Source organism: Rhinolophus sinicus, linkage group LG04 (genome assembly GCF_036562045.2).
Source record: "Rhinolophus sinicus isolate RSC01 linkage group LG04, ASM3656204v1, whole genome shotgun sequence".
Classification (NCBI taxonomy): domain Eukaryota; kingdom Metazoa; phylum Chordata; class Mammalia; order Chiroptera; family Rhinolophidae; genus Rhinolophus; species Rhinolophus sinicus.
In genome coordinates this window covers 158,133,107-158,158,527 of record NC_133754.1, presented here as the reverse complement: position 1 = coordinate 158,158,527, position 25,421 = coordinate 158,133,107, and positions in this window count along the sequence as shown.

The following is a 25,421-nucleotide window of genomic DNA, read 5'->3' as shown; positions in this document are numbered from 1 at the left end:
TGAATCTCAGAAACATGTTGCGTGAAAGACGCATAACACAGAATACATACTACGTGATTTCATTTATATGAGGTTCAAAGAAAGACAAAACGAATCTATAGTAGAGAAGTCAGAGCAGCTGTCTTCTGGGGGCTGGGAAGAGGAGGTACACAAGGGTTAACTGGGAAGGGGCAGGGGAATACAAATTTTCGGGGTGATACAAATATTCTAAAGCGTCATTGGACTGGTAGTGACCCAGGTGAACACAATTGTCAAAACTCATAGACCTGTACGCTTAAGATCTATGCATTCTATTGTACATAAGTCATACCTCATTTTAAAAATATTATAAGAAGAAGGCTGGAGGCCCTCAGACCACACATCATTGGTCGCTCTCTCCAGGAGGCTTCCCCACCTTGGCTGAGGGAAGAAAGGCACAGGCTCTGAAGAGAACTGTGGCCAAAGCTGGTGTCCCAGAGCTTCCTCCCCAAATGTGGCAAAGTGACGGAGAGTTTGGAGAAGATCAGGTAGTGACATTCCGCAGCTCTGCAGTTCTTCTGCAGTGTAGGGTATGTAAAGGGGAGGTTGGGAGAGACCCTCGAACGCCAGGCCGAAGGGCTTGATCCTTACTGAAGGCAATGGAGTCTGCTGGAGGTTTTGAGGAGAGAATGCCTCTCAAATAAATGCCTTCTTCTTGAGGGTTTCACTGATTCACCTTTGAGTCCTTCTTAATGCCTTTGGGAATTCATGAAACCTATTAACTGAAGTTCCTCCTCCAGGATTCTATCACACTTGTAACCTTAGTCCTCTGATGATGAGCTGCTGTTTGCTTTGGATTCAGACTTGTTTTATCCTTTCCTAATACCAAGGAGATGCTTTCATGGACATTTTCCAGAGGAACTTGCTTTCTGGCATCATTTTTTCTCATCTCCAATTCACACCTTATACTCTGCGAACTTATTTCCCACTCTATTCCTCCTCTTAAACCACTCTCACATAGAACACCGATTCTATTAACCTATTCTATATTAGTTTATCTACTGCTGTGGAACAGTTACCCCAAAGTTTAGTTGCATTAAAACAATGATAATCATTTATTATCTTTCACCTTTTTTGTGGTTCAGGGTATCAGACAGGGCACCACCAGAACGGCTTGTCTCTGCTCCTTGATGTCTCAGATCTCAGCTGGGAAGACTTAGAGTGGAGCCTGGAATCATCTGAGTGAATGCTCCTTCACTCACATCTAGTGACTGATCATGGCTGTCAGCTGAGATCTTAGCTGAGATTGTTGGCTAGAACACCCACATGTAGCCTCTCCAAGTGACTTATTTTTCCTCACAATATAGTGGTAGGTTACAAAGGGAAGGAGAGAAGGGGGGGGGGGAGAGAGAGAGAGAGAGAGAGAGAGAGAGAGAGAGAGAGAGAGAGAGAGAGAGATGGAATCTGTGCTTTTTTCTACCTTAGCCTCAGATTTCACATAGCATCACCATGCCATATTCCACTGGTTAGGGCAGCTACAAGTTCTACCCAGACTGAAGGGGTGGGAACATAGACCTCATTGGGTCACCTTGCAAAAGAGCATGCACAATGGGATAAATATATTGGTCCAAAGGCATCTTTGGAAACTACAGTCTGCTATAGACTCTTTTGGATTCTTGTTACAGAAAACCCAAGACTAACGGGCTTAAATAAAGAGAAATTTATTGAGTCATATATGTAAAAACTCCAGGGATCAGGCTGACTCCAGATAAGGCTTGAATAAATCTGAAGCTATGTCACCAGAACCCAGTTTCTCTGTCTTCATCTCTGAGCTCAGCTTCATCTCTGAGCTCAATTCAGGAAAAGAGAAGTCTGTTTCTCTGATATTTCACACAAACATCCTGGAAATCGAGTTTCTTTGGCTCTAATTGTCCTGACTTGGCTCTTGTGCCCATTCCTGAACAATTCGCTGTTGTCAAGGAAATGTTCTGTATGAACTGGCACAGACCTGAGTCACATATTCACCTCTGGACCTGGGGCAAGGTCAGCATCACCATAGGTCACAAATCTTCTGCAACAGATTAATTCAGCCCTATCCCTGGAGTTTTCACATGTGTGACTCAATAAATTTCCTCTTTGTTGGATTGGGTGGTTAGCTCAGTTGCTTAGAGTGCAGTGCTATTAACAACAAGGTTGCCAGTTTGATCCCCACATGGGCCTCTGTGAGCTGTGCCCTCCACAACTAGATTGAAACAACTACTTGACTTGGAGCTGATGGGTCTTGGAAAAACACACTTAAAATAAATAAAAGTTAAAAAAAAAATTTCTCTTTGTTTAAGTTAGTCTCGAGCTTCCTGTAACTTGAAACTAAAAGTCTCTATCAGATTGTATTTCCCAGAGATGGGTTCCAGAGATGGGTTTGGATCAATATATTTATCCCATTGCACATGTTCTTTTGCAATGTGACTGATACTTCTCCCACCAAGGAGTGAGGTTTACATCAGGAGTTTATATTTCTTACATCACAAAAAATCTGGAGTCATGTAGCTAGTTATGTACATCCAGCGATTCAATGATTCAGGGCTGGTAGACCTGTAATTCTCTTGATCTTTTTACTTTTTCTCACGATGGATGCCCCAGTTCTAGTCATCATGTCTATGCAGAATTTATGTCTTCTTTGTGCCATATATCACATTGTCACTGCTTGCTGCAAAGTGATTGGGAAAGTGGGTACAGGTGAAGCAAGCAATGGAGCAGAGGGCTGGGAATGTTGTTACCTAGAGTATGTTATCCAACTCACAATCTGCCACATCAACACCTGGACGTGGAAATGGCATCTGCTTCACCTGAACCACATAGCTGAAAATAAGAAGCGATGTCTCTTTCATAGCAAAATTAGAGTGCACTTATTATTATTATTTTAAATGTTGTATTCCTTATTTTTTTCTCTATTATAAAAGTGAGCTAACATTTTTATATTTCTCTTTTTTTATTAAAGTTTATTGGGGTGACAATTGTTAGGAAAGTTACATAGGTTTCAGGTGTACAATTCTGTATTACATCATCTATATATTGTATTGTATGTTCACCACCCAGAGTCAGTTCTCCTTCCATCACCATATATTTGATCCCTTTTACCCTCATCTACCACCCCCCTCCCTAGAGTACACTTATTATAAAAGGCTAAAGAGAAAGCCAGACAGCAAACATAAGAAATGACAACTACCTCAAAGTTCTTTATTTTAATTCTGCAAAAGTCTTTCCTTTCTGTGGGAAGCTCAAAAAAACCTCTAGTGACCTCTTACTGGTAATTGCCAAATTCTGTAGAAATTTAAGGAATTTTTGTATGGAGCCTCTGTTTTGCATTTGATGCTGTTGATTATTCCCTCCTTTCTGCAACTCATGACTTCATTAAAACTTTGTTTTCCCCATCTTTTGGTTGTCCTTGAACTTCTCTGGCTATATGATTTCGGTGTTTGAGAGGCCCTTCTTCCTCACCCTGTCCCACGCCTGTGGACCTGACTGCAGCCAAACAACTTTCTTATTCGGTCTGCTCCCTTCTCTTTGCTGTGTTTCTTTATTTCACTGTCCAGTTCAGGCATTTTCATTCTTTTTTTTTTTTTAAAGATTTTATTGGGGAAGGAGAACAGGACTTTATTGGGGAACAGTGTGTACTTCCAGGACTTTTTTCCAAGTCAAGTTGTTGTCCTTTCAGTCTTAGTTGTGGAGGGCGCAGCTCAGCTCCAGGTCCAGTTGCCGTTGCTAGTTACAGGGGGTGCAGCCCACCATTCCTTGCAGGACTCGAGGAATTGAACCGGCAACCTTGTGGTTGAGAGGACGCGCTCCAACCAACTGAGCCATCCAGGAGCTCAGCGGCAGCTCAGCTCAAGGTGCCGTGTTCAATCTTAGTTGCAGGGGGCAGAGCCCACCATCCCTTGTGGGAGTCGAGGAATCTAACGGACAACCTTGTGGCTGAGAGCCCACTGGCCCATGTGGGAATCAAACCGGCAGCCTTCGGAGTTAGGAGCACGCAGCTCCAACCGCCTGAGCCACCAGGTGGGCCCCTCATCCTTATTTTTATAACAAGGAAATTTAAGGTTGTTAATCTTCTTGTAAGTAGAGATTTGGCCTATTCCCATAAGCTTTATTATGTAGTGCTCTCCCTTTGGTAAATAGCTAAATAGATTTTGCTTTCCTTGAATTTATTTTATGATATGAATAATACATATTCTCCTTTCTTTTTGTTTGCACTTGCCTGTTGTCTTTTCCTAAAGGTTGTGTTCAATGTTGCTATCATTCATATGTTGCACACAATTGATTTAAATACACACACTTGACTTCTATCAACTACACATATGGACCCTCTTTGCTCATCATGTTTATTAGTTTAAATGCCAGTGGCTGCACACCCAGGGAAGCTTCTGGACTGCAGAATTCTGCTGAAGGTCATTTGGGCACCTCCCTCCTCCCAGAAGCCAGCGAGGGATGACTGCTCTGAGCCTGAAATTCCCACTCGTTTTTGCTGAGCTCATTACAATTGTTGGGGAGTGATGTATTGGGGAGGCAGAGTGGTGGAAGGGGGAAAGGCATTATCTGGATTTCACTGATTTACATCCATTTGTGTCCCAATCTCTATATTCCTAATGTACTTTATACATTCCTTTATTAAGTCTTAACCCACCCTAGTCTAAATTATAAGAACTCTTTTCTGGGATATTTGACAATGAATGAAAATTTCTATAATTTCTCAGGAATCATCCTGTAAAAACTAATAATTGAGATAAGGATAAAAGAAAAGAACATTAAATATAAGTATTTACAATCACTTCTGGCTACTCTTTTTACCCTCTCACAGGAGAATAACAGAAGCTGAGAGTCAGCCAGACTACTTTTCAAGAGAAAGACTGGAATTAGGAAAGGAAGGGAGAGGAGAGAAATCGGCAGGGGTTGGAGATGGGAAAAGAGGCAGGAAATGAAATGTGCTGTCACCTGAAGAGTGTTAACCTGAAGAATCAACCTGAAGGGTACTCTGGGGACAGAGCTTTGTAATGAGGATTTTCATTAGATAAGGATGTGTTTTGTGATATAATTCCCCTTTTGTTTTCAAGGGCATTCGGTTAAGATTTATGTTGCTTTTCAGTGCTTTTTAAGAATCCCATTTGTGTTTCTCTTGAATGCATCACTGACCTAATTTTGTCCTCAAAATGACAAGACATATCCCAGTTAAGTAATAATAATTTTAATACTAGTACTACGAATAGCAACTACTCTTTATTGAGTGCCTATAATAGGCCAGGTCCAGACACTTTTGTAATCTCATTCACGGCGTTCAAATGTTTTCTGACTGCAAATAATTTTGTTTGATTGCTGATGCACAGACAATGGCATTTAAAATCTATTCCTGAAATTATAAACTCATTTGTCTATGAGGATCAGGCTCTAGTGAGGTGGACGGGGATTCACAGTATAAAACTGAGGCTGAGCATGGCGGGGTCAGGTGATACAAGGGAGGCATAGAGATGGGTCAACTGGAGAGTCCATGCCCCAAAGAGGCAGTTGCTACTTAGCCCCAGCCAATTTTTGCCCTGAGGAAATGTGGTCTCATTGTTACTGGACCTTCTGTAATTTTTCCCAGAGAAGTCAGACACGTCTTTCCACATATGTCTAATTTTTACTTTATATTCTCTTGGAAAAAAAATAAATATAAATCTTTAGGGTAACTAGCTTGTGGCCTCTTTCTATTAAAATGGGCAAATGGGCCAAAGAAAATAAAATGAATGTCATTTGGTCAGAACAGCTTAAGCCATTTGGTTCTTGGGGGGGGGGGGAAGAGAGTGGGGAAGGGACAAGAACAAGGTCAGGGTTTGTTTCAGGATTTTTGTAGGAACTCGATTTCTTTATTACCCAGTTTGCACACCTTGAGGTCTGTATTTCTGTAACTCAACTACTGGCTTTCCCTAAAGGAAGTTGGGTACTGCATGGGAATGACACAATGAAATCGAATTTAAAAGACAGGCTGTGCTCCAGCTACGGTGAGGCAACCAGATCTCCTCTGGGCTTCTTCCCTACATTTCCAGCTGTAGTGATTTTGGGGCTGGCTTCTACTGGGGGTTCCGAGGAGAAGTCTATTTCTTACAATCCTCCCACCTATATGGTGCACTCTTGCTGAGTTCTGCGTTCTAAGGCCAGAGAGAGGGTAGGGATGGAGGAAGGAACGGGAGTGGGGAAAAGAGAAGAAGGTTTAGACTCTCAGGCTCAAACAATGTAAGAACAGGGAGGGGCCTTAGAGAGCCTTCTAGTCCATTTTTAAAAAATCCTTTATTTCTTGACATTACAAAATTAAGATATACTTGTGGTACAGATTGCTATAAATAGAAAATAGACATTCCTTCCTCTCCTGCCTTCGTTTACAGATGGGGAAACATTCTCATAGAAGGAAGTGACTGTGCAATGTGATCTAGTTAGAATGCAGGGCAAGTTTTCACGGAGACAGACACTGGGATTGGACAGAATTGTTTCCCATAGAAAGGGAAGAGGCTGGAATGTTGAGGAGACGCTTTATTCAATTATCTCTTTTTATATCTGAGAAGACACTGGGAAGAAAAACAAAAAGGCTAGAGCTGTCTTTTTAAAAAATCTATTGAGGGCTTATGGTAGTACTGTGCTCAGTTTCATATGCTTTTTTACTTAAGCCTTACTACCCTCCTGAGAGGGAGGTATAGTTATTCTCACATTAGAAAAGAGGAAACTGGGGATTAGAGGGCTAATTAATTTACCCACTGTCACACTGCTAGGAAAGTGGCATACCCGGAACCCAGGTCTTTGACCCTCAAGTTTCAATCCCATATGTCACCTGCATAAATCAAAAACAGCTGCCTCTGCCTCTGGACCCATGAAGCCCTGCACCAGGACTCATGGACATGGGGGTACATTCTGCTCCCAGCTTACGTCCCTTAAACACTATGCAATGTGGTTTATCAAAAGAATGATGATATTTTCATTATGATAAGTCTACTAACTCTGCATATTCTCTTTTTCAATTTTTATTCTGAAATGAGAGAATGGGGAATGGAGATACAGTACCTGCTGGGATATTATAAGACTCAGGTAAAAGAAAAGGGAAGCGAGTCATATTGCTCGGACACAATGGCACCATATCTTGGGCAGCAGTGGAGAACCCTGGAGATCTGGGTTCTAGGGCTCTCTTTCACCATTATCTAGCTGCTTGGCTTGGGTTTTGGTTTTCTCATTTGTAGAGTAGTACGACAAAGTGATTGGACCAAACGAATTCTGGGGTTCCTTTCAGCTCTGAAGTCTATGGTTCCAGGAATGGATAGAGGTGCCCAGTGGGGAGATGTTTTAAAATCAGTCAGAAACCTAACAAGAAAATGAGGAGGAACTCATATGAAGAGTAGAAGCCAGGCAGGCCACAGAGATCATCTAATCCAGTATCTGAAACTTTGAAAAGTGGTATCCAGTCTCTGTTGAAATGAGCCCTTGCCCCCTTGAGATAGGGCATGGCATTATTAGGCAGTTACGATGGTTAGAATCCCTTATAGTGAGTCAAGACTTGCTTTCTTAGTCCTGGCTGTGCCACGGGGACCATATAGACCTTTCCAAATACACTTCACCAAGACAGTTCTTCAAATATTAGAAAACAGCCAGTATATCCCGCCAGGGTTATCTCTTCTCCAGCCTAAATATCCTCTGAACTGCCATTCATCCCTCAAAGGACAGGCTTCAGGTCCCTTGAGCCAAGTTTATTCATTCAACAAACAAATTAAACATATGACCTGTGCTAGATTCTGTGGGAGTAACTGGGAATACAGAAGGTGAAGAAGGCACAGTCTCAACACTCAAGGGGTTTATTATCTAATGGGAATGACAAACAGAAGCTCCTAAACCATTACACCAACCCTAGCAGAAGGTGTGTAAGTACGAGGGAGTCCAAGGCAGTCAATTTCACCCAGGAGGTCAGTAAGGCTTCTTAAAGAGGGCGAGAATTTTTTCTCCATAGGTCCATGCATAAATCAATTTATCTTCCTTTTTATCCAAGGACTTTACCTCTTTCTGCCTTCTTTTCTTGGCATTTAACACATCCTGTTGGAGTGTTATGTTTCAGAAAAGTTTTTAAAAATATATTCATCTGCCACCTTAGAAATGTTTTTATAAGAAGAAAATCTAGCAGCTTGTGACAAGAATGACTATTTCAGCACATAAAGTCGGAGATAATTTCACCAACTCCCGTTCTTACAGTCCCTCCAACCTGGCTTCCTCTCTTTCATCATCCTTCTCTTCTTCCTCCTCTCTCTTGCAGTCTTTCTCTCATTCTCCCTTTCAAAGCATTTTTACATTCTCGTAGTTATTCCTCACAACACAGCTTTCTGATACACTCAAAGGAGTTAAATGACCTGGCAGAGGGCATAAGCTGGAAAGTGTCAGAGTCAGAATTTGAATCTAGCTCTTCTGATAAATATTCACATTCGATTACAGGAAAAGAGGTTACAGGGTTTCTTTTAGCTACCCTTTACTTATCCGAGAGCACATATTTGAAAGTATAATAATTTCCATGACTTGTCAGGCCTAACTCTTCCACCTAGTTGCCCTCTATCCTTCCTGAATAAAATGTCCTCTCCTAACAACTTTCAACCTGTGTCTGCTAAATGTACATATATCCAACTATTCCATCATCACTTTCACATTAAACAAGTATCTTCTCATAATGCCCTGAGTAGCTAAATCTGTCAAAGTCCTTTAGCTTATCTTGGAGGGATGCAGCAAGATACAATAAACTTCAGTAATTTACATACCACTTATAAGATTTTTACTACGTTCTTGTACTAGTTATACTACGTTCTAAAAATATTTTTTTAATTAAAGTTTATTAGGGTGACAATGGTTAGTAAAGTTACATAGGTTTCAGGTGTACAATTCTGTAATACTTCATCTATATATCACATTGTGTGTTTACCACCCAAAGTCAGTTCTCTTTCTATCACCATATATTTGATCCCGTTTACCCTCGACTTTCTAAAAATATTTTAATTTTAATTCATTCATCTTTTTTAACTTAAATTTTAAAGTAAACTTTTGATCACTATGTGATATCCCTATCCATAAAAATCAAAGTTTGATGTGCTTTTTATATGTTTTCCTAAACATTAAAATAAATGCATAATTACTACTATCTTTTTTTTATTGGGGAACATTGGGGAACAGTGTGTTTTCCCAGGGCCCATCAGCTCCAAGTTGTTGTCCTTCAGCTCCAAGTCCAGTCACCGTTTTCAATCTTAGTTGTAGTGGGGGGGCACAGAATCGAACTAGCAACCTTGTTGTTAAGAGCTCACGCTCTAACCAACTGAGCCATCCGGCCGCTCCAATTACTAGTGTCTTTAAAGTTTGTCTTGCACTACTTGTAAGAATCTCAGGAGCACATTGGTGAAACCAGAGTGACTGCATGCAAAACGCTAAGGGCACCATTTGCATCAAGCTCACGTCAGAGTTGTTCAGGGCAGAGCCTGTGTTTGTATACATTAGCACTGAGCAAGCCCTGGGAACTTTAAGAAATAGTGGAAAATACAAAGAATACTTAGTGGGAGGTTGTAAACCTGTGTCTGGGCCCTGGCACTGCCACTGACTTGCTGTGACCATAGACAGGTCCTTCTACCTCTCTGGACCCTAACTTCCAGACCTGAAAAATGAGGGGGTTAGACTGGAAAATCTATACAGGCGCTTTCCATTGTTATAATCCTTCTTTTGAGGAGCTCTAGTCATTTTGGATATCATTCTGAGGCTTTCTCTAGCTTCTAATCTCAGAGGAAAGCCTTGTGTTATTGTAGTCCAGCCAGATACAACGGGTACTTACAGACTGAGAAAAAGAATTTTCTTTGCTCCTGTGCTCTGTCAGGAGATAAGGTCAGCCAAGTCGTCCAAGATGGGGTTCATGTGGGACAAGAGGGCAGCTCTGGGCAAAACTGTGGCTTGGATGTTATTGTACAAAGTTAGATGTTATCACTATGATTATAGATCTTGCTATTTGTGCACTTTTTTTGTCTTGACTAGAGAGTAAACTCTTTGAAGGCAGGGGCTGAAATCCTCATTGTATATTAATACAGTAGGATATCCGTAAATGGGAACAGAAGGGGAAAGAGAAGAAGGAGAAGGGAGAAAAGGGAAGAAAGGGAAGGAAGGGAAAGAGATGGGCCTGGAGGGCTTACCCTTCTATTCCTTAGAATAAGCGAAATCATTTTGATTCGTTACAGGAGTGACACCTAGGTGTGAAGGGGGGTTATTTCACTATTTCTGTCTTATTTTTCAAGAGTGCATTGTTTCACAAAGTAGAAATGGCATGTAGAATGGTTTTCTAATCCTTTCACCACAGTTAAGACTATTTTGAGATTTCCTTTGATCTATTATTCATAAATGTACCTATTTAAATGATATAAATGAAATACTAATTATTATACATTTCCATTAATTAATTTATTTATTCTAAAAATACTTTTGAGCCCCTACTATGTGTCAGGAACCATGCTAGGTATTGTTGAAAATATAATAATAAATAGATAAAGTTCATGACTTCAAAGTTTTCATGGGCTATTTTGGGAGACTGACAGGTAAATTAGAATAGACTCTTGACATTTGTGAATTACTATTCATTGTTTCAGCTATTCAATTAACAGACTCAAAGATCCATGACATGAATTTAATTGTAATGAGAATAATTTTACTGATATTGTTGAGAGGATTAACTGAGATGATGCATTTTTAAACATCTAGCATGAATTTGAATCAAGAGCACAGGAGAGATTCACTCGGCTAGCCAAGCCAAACGTAGAGTGAGCACCTGGGATGGGTCGCAAGGAGGAGAGATATATGGATAGAATGTCCCATTCTCCAAATTTGGGGAAGGGAAAACATTTTCTGTAACCAATAAAAATATGGTAGACCATGAACAAAAGACATGAAATTAGCTGTACGAATTGAAAAACATAAGTCACAATCCAAGTTCTTGTGTGGCACTATTTCTTTGAAAAATCACAAAATATTTATTAAGATTGAAAAGAAGAAGTGTGAGCAAATTGGTGTAAATCCAGTGACAATCACTCCTCCTGCCATCACTACCTGGATGACATTCTGGTTCTCTGCCTGCATAAATATAGTTGTTCCTATCAATACTTGCACAGATGTGCATCACTTAGAACACAAATTTATGACTCGTCTTTAGCTGTCAATCGTTGTTAGCCGAGAACATTATTTGAAATTGTCAAAACTTTTTGTGTTCTTTTTTCATTTTTACTCCCGGGCCTCCTTTCAGTGGCGATGCTCTGAGCAGCCTCTGGTCTCTGTTAGTTTGTCTCTCTTGTCAGCTCTTACTGTTTTCTCCTGCCATGGTCTCTTCCTTGCCTCAACAGAATTGTTTGGTGAGGTTGGTCAGGTGGAATTAGTGGCTCAGAAACTGAAGAAAACAACCGTGTCTCGGCGTTTGGAGGTTCAGAACCTTGGACAGCAACAAGGGTGCCCTCCCCATCTAAACACGCTCATTAGGCTACGTGTATGCAGCCAGGAGTGAACTGTAATCATAATGTGCTTGTTGGGGACCTGCCATGAGACTCAATTTGATGCGTTATCCTAGCAGAATAAACAAAGTTCTGTAGGAGATCCAAGGAGAAGAGATTGAATCTTCCCAAAGAATCTGGGGAAGTTTCATATAGAAGGGGACACCATGCTAGGACCTCAGGGAATAATAGTCATGGTATTCAGCTGTTTGAGTTAACAAGGACTTCAGTTGTCATTTTACACAATTTAAGTTTGAAGAATGGTTTGCTTAGTGTGTCAGGGTTAGGATTGGCTACATATAACAGAAAACCTAAATAAATAACTTAAAAAACAAGGTAAAGGTTTGTTTCATGTAAAAGAAGCCCAGAGACATCAATATAGAGCTGATATGGTGACTTTCCAGTCATTAAAAACCCCAGATCCTTATGTCTTTATCTTCCACTATCCTTAGGGGGTTCCATTCCAAAGGGCAGCTCATGGCCCAAAATGGCACCTCAAATTTTAGTCATTACATCTATATTCTAGGCAGAAATTTTTTAAAAAGGGTCACTACTAGTACCTCAATTATCTAAGTCAGCCTCTTTTAAGGAGATGTCCTGGAAGTCCCACCCTGTAGTTTCCATTCACATCTCACTGGGCATCCCTTGCTACAAGAGAGATTGAGCAACATAATATGTTAGCTGGATACATTACAGTCACATTACAAAATCAGGATTTTGTCAGTAAGAAAGAGGAGGAGAATAAATATTAGATAGGCAGCCTGTGGTCTCTGCTACACTTAATAAGCTCTGTAAGGGAACTTTTGGGTCTCTGTATGTATCACATTCTCTGCATTTCAGAGCCTAGCTGGGCAAATGAAAGCATGCATGAATAAACTACATTTTGGGAAAATTGCAGTGTCTCTGATTCCTTATGAAAGAGTCTCTTCATTGCACCTCTGTTTCCTACAACTTCCACTCACTGGTCCTTGTTCCTCTCTGAAATCACCCTGAGCAAGTCTAGCTTTTTCTTACATGGCAAACCTTAAGATCTCTGGAGACATATATTGTGTGCTATCCTCTTCCTCTTCCCCTAAATCTTTGCTTCTCTAGGGCCATGACCTCCATCCTCTTAGCCATTTCTCAAAAGACATGACTCCTGGATTCTGCCTTTCAATTGGGTTTTATGACAGAAGTTTTGTCCTAGCCTGAAGCCAAGAATGAATGAATCCATTTGATCATGAGTAGAGCCTAATTTCAGGTGCTGTCTGGGCTCCCAACTGACTAAAATAAGGCCTTACAAATTATTTTGTTAAATTCCCCTGCAGTTAAACTTCTTACAGAATAGAGGAGGAAAAAAGAGAGACATGGGAAAAATAAAATGCCATTCCAAATGTTGATATTCACAAAATATTATCTGTTTTGTGTTTTATATTAATAGCCCCTGGCATAGTGAGGTTTGTCTTTTAGTTGCAGCCCTATGCTCTGCTTTTGTGCTTCCCTTGGGAGTTGAAAATTCAGGTCCTGTATCCCTATTTCTCTTCTCAAAGCCTTTGATCTCTCTGGTTGAAACACTATTCACACACCGTATCATGAGGTTCTTACTCTCTATCCTAGAGTCAGTCGGAGCTTTTCTAGAAGACACAGCCGGCAGCCCAAGGCCTCAAATTTACCTGATCTCCCATTTAGTAAGTAACCCACCCAAACTTGGGTCCAGCCTATATTTCTGGATTCTCTGATTAACTCTGCCTTCACATATTTTATGAATATATATGCCACCCATGTAACCACCACACAGATCCAGGTATACAATATTTATAGCTCCCTACAAGACTCCTTTGTACCTCCTTCCAGTCAAAACCCACCCTTCAACAATAGTCATCATTCTAGTTAGCTTTGCCTCTTTGTGAACTTCAGATAAGTGAAGTTATCCTGTATGTACTCTTTTGTGAATGGCTTCTTTCCTTCTCCATTATGTCAGAGAGATTCATCCATGTTGTGTGTAGCAGTGTTTTTTCTTTTCCATTTCTATGTCCATTGTGGCAAGTGATTCTAATATCATTTCAGTTTGAGTCCAATGTGTGGCAAAGATTGAGAACCATGGCTCTAGAGTCAGAAAACAGCAGAGTTGGAATCCTATCTTTAAAATTACTTGACCTGGATTTGTTCCTAAAATGTCCACCAGCAGGTGGTCTTTGGGCTCAACTAGACATTTAGCCTCACTCAACGTCCAAAGGCCTCACTTGGCATCAGATTAACTCACAAGGGTCCAAAATAAGAAACAGCATGCCGGCAGGACAGCATCTGGTACTTCTTGTCAGCAGGAGTTCCTGCAGTAATCCAGTGATTAGTTTTCTTTGGCCCTTCAGGTGACAGCTCAGGTACAAAGAGACAAGATCACAACAGTGAATGTGGTGACAATCTTAGTTTAGAAATGCCCCATCCCAGACAGGAATCAATACCTTGTGTCCCCTAGGCATGGCTTTCATGTTCCCTAAGGGAGATGAGCCGAGTTACAAGAGTCACTGCACTTACAGAGGCCCAAAGCCATGGCTTCCCACCAAATATTTATATATCCTGGCCCAGGTGAACTTTACAAATCAGGGGTTATTTTTACTATAAGCAATGCTGCCTAATACCATAGCTGACTTTGCAACTTTAGTAGACTTCCAGGGGCACAGAGCTATAAAGTAACCCAAATTTGTCCTAAGAGAAGGAGAAAAGAAAACTATTCATACCTCCTTCAGCTGACACGCTGACCTTTATAAAGTCGTTAACCAACAAAATTAGGTTTGAAAATGTCCCTGTTCCTTGAGTCAAAAACAGTATTTGGCACATGAAGATGCTTAAAAAATGTTTGTCAGTGAGCAAATTAATAATAAATAACAACATTAAAGGGATGCATTCAACTAAAACAAAACAAAACACAGGTGTTAAAAAAACTGTGTTACCTTGGGCAAGTCTTAATTTCTCTAAATCACTGCTAGCGTTTTTGTGAAATGGGAATAATAAGTGTCCATCTCATGGGGATTGTTTTAAGGATAAATGACGTAATGTATGTAAAAGATATTACCCTGTTTCCCCAAAAATAAGACCTAGCCGGACAATCAGCTCTAATGCGTCTTTCGGAGCAAAAATTAATAGAAGACCCGGTATAATATTTTATTATATTATATTACATTATATTATATTACATTATATTATATTATATTATACTATATTATATTATATAAGATCAGGTCTTATATGATAGTAAAATAAGACTGGGTCTTGTATACATTTTTGCTCCAAAACTGCATTAGAGCTGATTGTCCGGCTAGGTCTTATTTTTGGGGAAACACGGTACAAACAGCTACACTTAAATTTTATTATTATAGATGGAAAGAGGAAGCTTAGAGAGGAAGAGATTTGTACCAGGTCATATGTGGTGGCAGAGCTGCCCAGGTCTTCTGACACCAGCCCAGTTCCTGTCCTTAATACCATATGGCTCTTTCATACAAGTTATCTTACCCAGTTAATGTTTAGGAAATCAGAAACCTCAAACCAATGAACGTTTTTGTCCAGGAAAGAAAACTTCTGTGAAGGTCCACTTTGAAAAGTAGACTCCTCACCCATCCTTCACAGGACAGAGCTCATTAAGGCACACTTCTCTTAGTGTTAAGGGTGAAATCAAGATTTTTCTCAAGGGCACAGGAAAAAGAGAAAATTATGTTCTCAGCTTGCTGCTGATTAGCAGAGGAAGGGCAAACAGCACCTCTATGCATTCGTTCTTGAAGGTTCTGTTTCCTTTTTCTTTTCCAATAGCCACTGCTCGGAGGGGGGATGTGAAAAGCAATATGATCAGAATGTAACGAGAGAACAAATCTCGCTGGAAGTCAAATACCATTGTTAAAAAACAGGCACCATGGGCAGAAGCCCAACAATCAGAGGCTTTCCCCAGTGTTCTTTGAATCCATTTTTTTTTAAAGGTGTTAAAAAAAACACCCTTAAAATAAACCTGCCATCTTGTGAGGACAGGAGGAAGGTTACCCATCTTTGCACCGCCATCTGCAGGGCTAGCTCAGATTTAGGCTTCCTTGAGCCACACTCCCCCGCCTCCAGCCTGTTCTTTACAACATATCAGGGTGGGGTTGATTATAGTCTCTTAACTTAGCAAAATTCAGTTACACTTAAAATTTGAAGTGACCTGAGGAGAGATAGTAGTTTGCTTCACTATGCATTTTATTCTTTCAATTTCACATTCTCTAATAATTTCTAACATTGTGGTTGGCCCAGTTTTATTTATTGGTCTGAGTTACAATCAGGTCAGTTTATGAGTAGGGTCAGGATTCAGCCTATACTAGGATTAGAGCTCAGTTTACTACTGGAGTCATGGCTCAGACAGTGGTTGGGATCACGGTTCACACTGTAGTTGTGATTGGGGCTGTGATTTACATTCAATTTTACATTATTTTTTTAAAATATTGCATGTGTAGATACACAAAGCAATGGTTACCATTTGATGATTGGAGTTTCACAATGATCCTGTAATTTTTTAAACTATGTAAATCACAAGCATCATAATAACATTTGAGATCAAAATCAAGATTTGAAAGCATATCAGTTTGTGTTGGGCTATGAGAATAGTCTGTGATTATGGAAGAGATCCATCTGTGATTAGCATTAGGGCTCAGTCTGTGCTGGAATCAGGTCTCAGCCTACAGCAGAGATCAGATTTGTTTGGGGGGAGCACTAGGATTCAATCTGGGGCTGAGGTCAGAGAGCAGGATAGCGTTCTATTCCAGGAAAGAAATGAAGGAAGCATTGGTCAAGAGTCCGAAGAGTCCATCGAGGGGCTGTTAGACCAGAGGACTGAACAGATGGGGAACAAGAGAACCAAGGAGGGGTCAAAACAGAGTTGGTGACCCCCGTCAAAATGGCATACATTAAAAGGATTGACAATATCAAGTGTAGGTAAGGATGTGGAGCACCTGGAACTTTCTTATATTGCTGGTAGGAGGATAAATTGTATAACTACATTAGACAACTTTTTGGCAGTATATTTAAAGGTAAGAATATATACACCCTGTGGTTTAGTACTTCCACTCCAAGGAATGAACTGCTATACACGGTATGGATAAATCATGAAACAGTGTTAAGCAAAAGAAGCCAGACACCAAAGAGTAGATACTTTATGATTCCATTAATATGAAGTTCAAAAACAGGCAAACTTTATGATAATAGGAGTCAGAATAGGAGTTATATTTAGGGGGTGGTATGGACTGGAGGGGCCATGAAGGAGCCTTCCAGAAAGATGGTATGGTCTATAATTTGAACTGGATGGTGGTTACACAGGTGAATATATGCAAAAATTCACTGAGATGAACATTTCATATTTGTGCACTTTACCACAGGTAACTTGTATCTCAATGAGAAAAACAAAGAAAGTAGGTGAAACAATATAGAAGAGTGGGTGGCTAAAGATTGGTTAGGGAGTTTATTCCACAGTCATGACTTTTCTGCCATGACAGTTGTGATGTTATTGCCATGGCTTATTGAGCCTGGGGAATGGGCCTGAGGGGTGTTGAGGGTGGGTGGGTGCAGCCATTGAAGCAACCACACTGGGCAATGATGTAGTATCAAAAGCCACAGACGTGGAGTCAGAAGTCCTGAGTTTGGATCTCAGCACTGTGCTTAGTGTTTATCCAGTGGGAAGCACTGGTATGTTGTGATTGGTCATGAGGTAAATTACAAATTATTCATTGATAATTATAAATCACGGAAGCTTTTAATAATTTTCTCTTAATTCGTTTGAATTCATAACACATGTGTTTGGTTAAAAACAAATCAAATCGTATAAAAGTGTATACAGTGAAAAGTTCCTTTTCCTCCCATCCTTGACTCCAAACCCCAGTGCCCCAGTCTCTCTTGAGAGGCAACAACTGTCATCAGCTTCTTAAATACACTTCCAGGGATAGCCTATGCATATTCATGAATGATTTTCTTGTAGAAAATCAGAGCAGATTCAAGGTATGCCTATAATAATTGCTTGCATACTAAATGCTCTATTTCAAAAATAGAATTAAGTTTTCATTATCAAAATAATACATGCTTATTTAAAAATTGTATACGTAAAAGTGAAATCTCTTTCCACCCACTCAACCACCTCTCACTGCTCAGTTCCAGAGTTAACCACTGGTAACAGTTTCCTATGTGGCCTTTCTGACAACTTTACCCCTGTGTTAACATATTATACATAGAGTATTACTACAAATAGTAAATTTGCAATCTGATTTTTTTCATCAATAATGTATCAGAGATATCTTTTCACATCATTTACATATAGCCCTGTTACCCTTCTTAATGACTACATAGCATCAAGTACTTTTCAGTGGGAGAGAAAGGGATGAAGCTATGGCAGGAATTACACACGGGAGTGTGTCCACCTGAAGGCATCTTGTGTCATATGTGTCCTAGGAGAAAACAATGTTGAAAGCAGCTGATTTAACCCATCTGGGTCTCTGTTTCTCATCTATAAACTGGAGACAATAATGAAAGCCCTGACACCTCACAAGATAATTGTGATGATTACATAGAGAGAAGGAAAATGGGTAACAGAATACTTTGAAAACTGGAAAGTGCCGTGCAAATGTGAGAGACTTATTCCTGGAGAGAAGGGAGGGGCACTACTTCCAGGGTCTAAAGTCTAACAATCAACACTAATAATAATTGTTTTTCATGTGTTTCTTAGCCAAATGAACTATGCATCTTTGCACAATAATTGTGAACATTTGTTTTTACTTGGGCAGATAGTCTTCTAAAATATATATATGTATAATCTTCATTTAATCCCTCCACCAGCTCTATGAGATAGGTACTCTGATTATTTTCATTTGACATAAGGCAACTGAGACTGACACAATTGGCAAGTACAGGTCTTACTTCTAAACTGCACCAAACTCTATGCTATTTATTTTGGAGGTTTTTGCCATGCTGGAGCTATGTGGCTGGCCTGTGACTTAAACAGTCAGCTAGAGAGTAAGCATTGGAGAAAGAAGCAGCTCATTCCACTGGTACTGAAAAATAAAAAGCAACCAATGACAAAAAACACTTAGTCTCACAGGTAATCACAGGTACTCACTGCTGCCTGCTCCACGGCCCTGCATGACTCCCCTCTGCTTAATCAAAGCCCAGGACTAAGGCTTTCCTTAGTCCTGTCCAATAACTTTTCCAGACCTTTAAACTACGGGAATTTCTAAAACCATCTTCCCCATCATTTCATATCTATCTGGGAGCCTGTCCTAGGTTAAGTTACGTCCCCTAAAAAAAGATATGCTGACTGTTACCTGCTTGGAAATAGGGTCATTGCAGATGTAATTAGTTATGATGAAGCCATACTGGAGTGGGGTGGACCCCTAATCCAATATGACCTGTTTCCTTATAAGATGGCCACATGAAGAGACAAACGGGGAGAACGCCATGTGATCACTAAGACGGAGATTGGATTTATGCAGCTGCAAGCCAAGGAAGGCCAAAGAGTGCCAGCAAACCACCAGGGGCTATCAGGAGGTAAAGAAGGATTTCCCTACAGGTATTGGAGAGAGGGGGGCCCTGCTGACACCTTAATTTGGGACTTCTAGTCTCCAGAACTGTGAGACAATAAATTTCTGTTATTTTAAGCCACCTAGTTGGTAATACTTTGTCACTACAGTCCCAGGAAACTGACACAGAGCCTCAGCTATTTAACTAGTCACTACAGATCTTAGCCCAAGAGGCATCAGGCCTTCTTTCTCCTGTCCCATTCCTGTTCTCTGAGCTGGCCCTATTATCCTCACTGGTTTGCTGTTACAACATTCAGACAATCATACCCATGACATTCCCTCTCTTCTGCCAGGCAGCACACCAGTGGTCTGTTTACTTCCCTATATACCCTGCACTGGGTGGGTCAGATCTCCTGCCCCCTGCCTTTTCCTGGCTCAGGGCCAGCACAGCCCCTCTGGGGAGACAGTAGATTGAAGCCCCCTTCTGGGTTGCCAAGGCAACAGTGCTGTCTGAGTGCCCTGGAGCCAGGCAGCTGTGGCTGCAGGGAAGGGAGGAACCAAGGGAAGGGGGGAGGCTGCCGGGGAGACTAGGAGAAAGACCCTAGGAGAGTCCTTAAAAGTGCAAACCCAGAAGGTGAAATTAAAACCGCAGCCTCACCACGACCACTATTACAAAGCAACATGCAAGACTTGAGATCGAGAGGAAAGACTTTACTCAGGATTCTATATGGAACTCAGCACTGTGTGTCTTTGAGTCCGAATCCCATTCAAACCTGCTTTGAGGTCTTTTGACAGCAGGAGAGATCAAAAGATAACAAAATTCAGGCAAATGGGGACTGGCATTTTGCACACCAAGGGCAAGTCTCTTATAAACTGCCTTAAAATGCACAGTAAATGAAGAGAAAGAAGCTCACGAATTTTAGTTCACAATTAGCAATGCCTCCTGTGTGCAGGGAAACTTACAGGATACTGGGGTACTGGGGGGGGGGACGCTGAGAGTACAGGGAGGAACAAGATGTTATAGTTGCCCTCAAGCCTCTCAGAGTCTTTCTTTCAATCATTACCGCAGGACTGGACTTATGTAATAGCATGCTGGAATAGTCTTAGACAATTCTTCTCAGTCCATGGGGTTAGGGCTTCAGGGGGGCTTCAGGGGGGCATGGGACTCAGTCCTAATCAATCAGGTCACCATATAGCCCTGGCCTCAGAGGTGGGCACATCCTCAATCTTAGCCAATGAAAGTAGTGAGTCTTTTGCTAGGATTGCTGACAGGGATACATGTTTTCTCTTCTGTGCTAGGAGCTGCCATTACCATCTTGCCACCACATGGAATGTCATATGAAGTCAGCACAGCTGAGAGATGAAGGAAGATCAGGAGCCAAAGATATCATTTGAGCCCCTGAATCAAGCCATGCTGGATCCACCCTAGACTTTAGGTTGCAGGTGCCAATAAATTGTGTCTTAAAGTGGCTTATGTTACTTCCAATTCAAAAGATTCAATAAAAGATATATTAGAAACTCTTTTAACTGATTAACCAAAGCTTTCCATTTCCTATGTAAAATACACCTATTTATACCTTCATATACTGAACACTCACAGCCAATAGGCTGTTTTCTGGTGCTTTGTCCCTAACTTGTTTATGTTTGTTGTATTTATTACTACAATCATGTTATTTAATTAAATATTAAGTAAACTGCAGAAACACAAGTGCAAAAGGGAAGTAGATCCTGGTTCTATGAAAACTAAGTTAAATGCTTTCAAAAGACTTGATAAAAAGCGAGTATTTCAAATTGCTTTTGGGTTAGATATGGATATACACATAGTTAAAAATGAAGCAATAAAAAGATGGATGGGATTTACACTTAGCTTTGGAAGGGTCTTTAGGTTCTTTTTCCCCTTGAAAGAAAAGAATGCTAGAAAGAGTGGATGATGCATATTGGGTGAGAAAGAAACCATTAATTGTCTCATAAGAAGCCTTATAGCTTCTACCTGGGACACCTGGAACATTTGCTCTGGGGGATACCTGGCACTATGTAAGAAGTCTATTTATCCTGAGACTACCAGGCTGTTAGGAAGCTCAAGATGGCCACATTGAGAGAAGGAGAGATGTACTCCTAATACCCAGCTATTCCAGCCATCTCAGCTTAAATACCAGACAAGTGAGTGAGGAAGCCACCTTGGATATCCAGCCCAGTTGAGCTTTCACAGGACTCCAGCCACCACCTGACTGTAGTCTTACAAGAGATTCTGTGTGAGAACCACCCAACTGAGCCCAGTCTACCCACAGAACTATGAGAAATAATAATAAATTATTGATTTAAGCCACTTAATATTAGCCTGGTTTATTATACAGAAATATACAACAGAAAATCAGTCTTTTGTAGACAAAAAGAGAGTTCAAGGAAAGGGAGGTGGTTGCTAATGTCAAATCCTATAAAGAGATCATGGAGGATGAGAAAAAGCCATTGTATTTTGCAACTGAGAAGTCACCATTGTCCCCTAAGCATTGCAGTTTCAATAGAATGGTGGAAGCAGAAGGCAAATTGGAAGTGTTCATAGGGCAAGTGAGTGGTAGGGAATAGATACAATGGTAGATTGGTCCTTTTTTCTTCCTTTTTAAATAATTTAACATTCAGTGATAATCCTTGCCTGAATCAATTATCTCATTGGAGATTGTAAAATGGTGATTTTCTATCAGTCCTACAGTTACTAGCTGACATTCTTCCGTAAAGAAAAGTTTCCCCTTATCAATTGGGGATGGACCTAATTTCTTCCTAAAATGGCAGGTTAAATGCTTCATTCTTTGTCTTTAATAACCAATTTCCTGACAAAGGAGTTAGTGTCATAATATTTCCATTGGTGGCAAATGAGATTTTTTTTTTTTCTCCTTTTTTCTTTGAATATCATTATGGACTGGTGTGTGGACTCATGTATCACCTTTATTCAATGTGTTACAATCAATAATAGGCTAAATTAGTCTTTAAAGACGCAATGGAGGACAGGCTAAGGATGTGATCAGATAATTCCTGGAAGAATACAATGGTTAAAGAAATACACACACGCACACACTTATCCTTATCAGTAATCAAAAAATGAAAATCAAAACTATATAAAAGAGAAAATAACTACAAAACATCTAATTCTGCTACTGGATATATAACCCAAATTTGTCTCGCTCAGGTCCCATAAGGGACGTGTTTGAAGACATTCACAGCAGTGTTGTTTTTGGTTGTGGGAGTTGGAGATAATTTGGGTGTCCATAATTGAAGACATCCTTAGGCAAAATGTGGTGAATGAAGTACTACACAGTAGTTAGAAACAATAGACCAAATCTTTAAAATATGTTGTTGTAAACAAGAAAAAAAAATTATACACCTTACAATACTATTTACATAAGAAAAAAATACATGCATCTAAAACAATAACACACATTTTAAATGGATACCTACAAACGAAATGATATACACTAAACACACCAAAATGATTTCCTGTGGTGAGAAAGGGGAATGAGATTGGAGAATGTGAATAAGAGAGAATAATAAGTAAACAAACAAATAAATAAATAAAACCAATGCAAGAGGCTTTGTAAGTGGGGAATAGGATCAAGTCAATCCGATATATTTAAGTAAAAATAAATACATAATTAAATAAATAAATTGCTACAATCTTTCTGAAAGTAAAACCTTTACAAACATTGACCTAGCACTCCTACTTTTAGGAATCTAGCCTAAGGAAATAGAAACTCATGTTTATTAGCATTATAACAGTGAGAAAAATGGTCAGCATGTGTTCTTTTGCCCTCGCTCACACCCTGTAATATACACCCCAGTTGTTTCAGGGAAACCTCAGAGGGGTTTCACAGGAATTTACGATGTGCTTGTGAGCAAGTGTAGTCATGTGACATTGGTGGTTAAATTCATCATCTGCTGCTCCAGCCCCTTCCATTTGGCATTGCTATTTCCATGGCCTTTGCTGGGCATGGTTACAGCTGTCGTTGAGTTCCACCTCATCTGGAGCCCTTCAGTTGCTAAGGCTGCCGTTGTTAATCTGTGGCATAGCCAAGACTACCTGCTCTTTTTTTTGGTTTTATATACTATTAGAAGACTATCTTTGTGTTAAAATTTTTCAGGAAATAGCTGTTTCAGCATTTTTTTAATAATCTCTCTCCTCTACTCTCCATCACTCCCCACCCCCCCCCCCAAAAAAGTTGCAAACCAAACTGGAAGACAAAAACAAGTAATAGATATGCTGTCCCCCAATAAAGTCCTGTTCCCCTTCCCCAATAAAATCTTAAAAAAAAAAAAATCTTTGTACCTATTAAATAATAACTCTCCCATTATTTCCACCCTTCCTCCCCTAGTACTTGTATTCTACTTTCTGTCTCTACGAATTTCCCTATTATAGGTACCTCATACAAATGGAATCATACAATGTTTGTTGTTTGTCCTTTTGTGTCTGGCTTATCTCACTCAGCATAATGTTTTCAAGGTTTAACCATGTTGTAGCATGTATCCGAATTTCATTCCTTTTTAAAGCTGACTAACACTCCATTGCATGTGTATACCACATTTTGGTTGCCCATCCATCTGTCAATGGATTTTTATGTCACTCTCACCTTTTGGCTATTACGTATAACACTGCTGTGAACAGTGACGTGCAAGTGGCTGAGTCCCTGCTTTCAATTCTTTTGAATTCCACCTACGAGTGGAATTGCTGCATCATATGGTAATTCTGTGCTTAACTTTTACAGGAACCACCAAACAGTTTTCCATAGTGGCTGCACCATTTTACATTCCCACTAGCAAAGCACAAGATTTCCAATATCTCCACATCCTCATCAACTTATTTTCTTTTTCTTTTTCTTTTTTTAATGTTAGCCATCCTGATAGGTGTGAATAGTATTGCATTGCGGTTTTTTATTTGCATTTCCCATTTCACTTTCAAGCCTTTTTTTTTTCCAAGTCAAGTTTTTGTCCTTCCAATCTTAGTTATGGAGGGTGCCGTTCAGCTTCAAGTTGTTGTCCTTTCAGTATTAGTTGTGGAGGGCGCAGCTCAGCTTCAGGTCCAGTTGCCATTTTCTAGTTGCAGGGAGCACAGCCCACCATCCCTTGCGGGACTCGAGGAGTTGAACTGGCAACCTTGTGGTTGAGAGCCCACTGGGCCATGTGGGAATCAAACTGGCAGCCTTCGGAGTTAGGAGCATGGAGCTCTAACCGCCTGAGCCACCGGGCTGGCCCCCAGGTACAGAGTTTTTGTTTGGGATGATGAAAAAGTTCTGGAAATAAATGGTGGTGATGATTGAATAACACTGTAAATGTAGTTGTATTGAATTGCACCCCCCCCCCCAATTCATAGGTTGATGTCATAACCCCCAATGTAATAATATTTGGAGACGGAGCCTTTGGGGGATAATTAGGTTTTGAGGTCATGAAGGTAAGGTCCTCAAGATGAGATTAGTGCCCTTATAAGAAGAGACACAAGAAAGTTTGCTCTGTCTCTCTCCCTACGCAGTGAGAAATCAGCCTTCTATAAGCCAGAAAGCGAGCTCGCACCAGAAACAAACTATGTTGGCACCTTGATCTTGGACTTTTTAGCCTCCAGAACCGTGAGAAAATAAATTTTTAAGCCACCGCCCTATGGTATTTTGTTATGGCAGCCTGAGCTAAGACAGTAGTTAATGTCACTGAACTATATGGTTGCAAATGGTAAAAATGATAAGATTATGTATATTTTACCATGACAAAAAAAAAAAAAGGAAACAAAATGTGAAATTGGAAATTCTGCTACCTTGTCCCCCCTTTGCAAATCTCTGGATGCCAGTCTCAGAAGGACATTAGTAACTGTATAGTACTGATTCTACTCCAACTCCCTCTGCCTTTCTGCCTTATATGGATAAGGAGAGTGATGATCAGAACTGAACCGATTTAACCAGGGTCATAGTTCTCTGCTCTTCATCCTGGATTCCCTATCTTCAGGAATGGCACCACTATCACCCAGCTGCCCTAGCCGAAAACGTTTGTCATCCTTGATTCTCTCTCATCTTGCTCAACAGCTATATGCCTTGGTGGGAAAGGGGAATGAAATTGGCATTAGATATTTTGGGTTAGATATGGATAGAGAGTTAAAAATTAAGCACTAAAAACATGGGTCTCTCTCTGTTCCTACCATCTCTGCCTGTTTGGGTCACTTTCATCCTTTGTATTATAGCTTTTTAGCCGGTTTTATTTCTTTTCTCCTTGTTCCCACTCAATCCATTTTGATTGAAATGGGGAACACAACAGCCGGAGTCTTTCCAAAATCCAATCTGATCATGTCATTCTCTCACTAAAACCTTCAATATCTCCCTTTAGTGACTCCGGTTAAGTTTAAATGCCTCAACATGGTATTCAAGACTCTTCAAGGTCT